Source organism: Aptenodytes forsteri, unplaced genomic scaffold (assembly GCF_000699145.1).
Source record: "Aptenodytes forsteri isolate BGI_AS27 unplaced genomic scaffold, ASM69914v1 Scaffold55, whole genome shotgun sequence".
Lineage (NCBI taxonomy): Eukaryota > Metazoa > Chordata > Aves > Sphenisciformes > Spheniscidae > Aptenodytes > Aptenodytes forsteri.
The window spans coordinates 1,644,951-1,646,477 of NW_008796063.1; positions in this window are offsets into that span (position 1 = coordinate 1,644,951).

Genomic DNA, 1,527 nt, shown 5'->3' on the forward strand with positions numbered 1-1,527 from the left:
GCCCCCGGCCGAGCGGGGGGGGCCGTGGCCCCCCCCCCCCGCCCGCCGCACCCGCAGCTCGGGTAAGCTTGCTCGGCCGCTCGCGGTGGTCTGCTCGCCGGGCACGGCCAAGCAGCCCTCCAGAAACAAACAAAAAACCTGCCCCAAATCACCCGTTTAAAAAGCCGGGGTCGGGTCTCATGCCAGGGGCCTGATTTTCCTCCTTTCCTCATTCTCACACGCATGGGCTACACTACCACCGGCTCTGGCTTTGCACGGTGGAGGAGGCAGCACGACCAGTCCCGAGCCGGTTTAGTGAGAACCTTTGAAGTTTAGATCGGTGTCCTGAAAACTTGTGTAAAACTTGCTTTATCCACGGGCCACAGGCCACCGGACGAAAAAAAACCCGGAGACACAAAGCATGAACCAATTTCCTCATTTTTTATCCAAATATACGCATATAAAATTAAGCGAACCCTTTAAAGATTATTTTAAACGCGGCGAAGTCCACGAAAGACTTCTTGCCCTATTCTAGCTGAGGGCTGCAGGCAGACCATTTGATTTATTTTCATTTTTCAAAGGAATGGAGAAAGTCGTCCGATTAGTAGTGGTATTATTATAATCTCCATTCTTAAACCTTGAAAGACCCTTGTAAACAATCGGCTCCTTCTCCCAGCCCGGTTCCCACCGCCGCTTAGTAATGACTGGAAGATTAATGAGGCTTTTTTAGCAACACCTGTCTTTTTAAGCTGTCGACACAACCAATTAATACTTTTAATTACCACTACAGGGAAACTAACCAGAACCTTTCTGATTTGATTTGGCCGCTGAATTTTATCCCCTCTGAAACGAAGCAGCCCCAACGCTAGGCAGGGCGGCCGGGGGGGTCCTGGTTTTGCTGCGGGTTTATTCTGCCTCGGGCTGGATGGGGGGGGGGATTATTTGTTTGGGGGGAAATTATTTCGCTTCGCTTTTCCCCGCGCTTTTGGAAGTACTTTGCCACCCCTTTCGAGAAGAAAAGAAAGGCGCTTGCTGACAGGACCCCGGAGCGCACAAGTCCCCCGGCTCCCCGAAAACCAGCCTCTCGCACCGGCGGCCCCGGGGACGGCGGGGGGACGGACGGCTGGAGGGAGCACGCAGCCGCTTAGACAAAAGTTCGCATAGAGAGAATTAGTGCGGGGGGCCCGATCCGACTCGCACCGAATTCAGGGCGGTTTTTACGAGTTATTTCAACGAAAGAGCGAGTGCCCCGCCGGCGGAGCCGGGAAGGACCGGGGGCAGGCGGCACCCGAGCCCCGCAGACCGCGGAGAGAGCGGAGAGCCGGGCGGGAGCTCCTCTCTCACCTTGGGGCTGGGCTATTCCCTTCCCGCACCCCCATTCCCTCCGGGGTCCCTGATCTTCATTTGGATAATCGAACAGCCGAGCAGGAGATGAGGCAAAAGCTTGAACACGGAAACTTGTGTTTCCCGTTCAAGCGGCATGGGTGCGATCAAAAGTTCACAGGCGCCCGTGAACGGTGGGGCCGGCAGGGCGCCATGCCCTTTTTC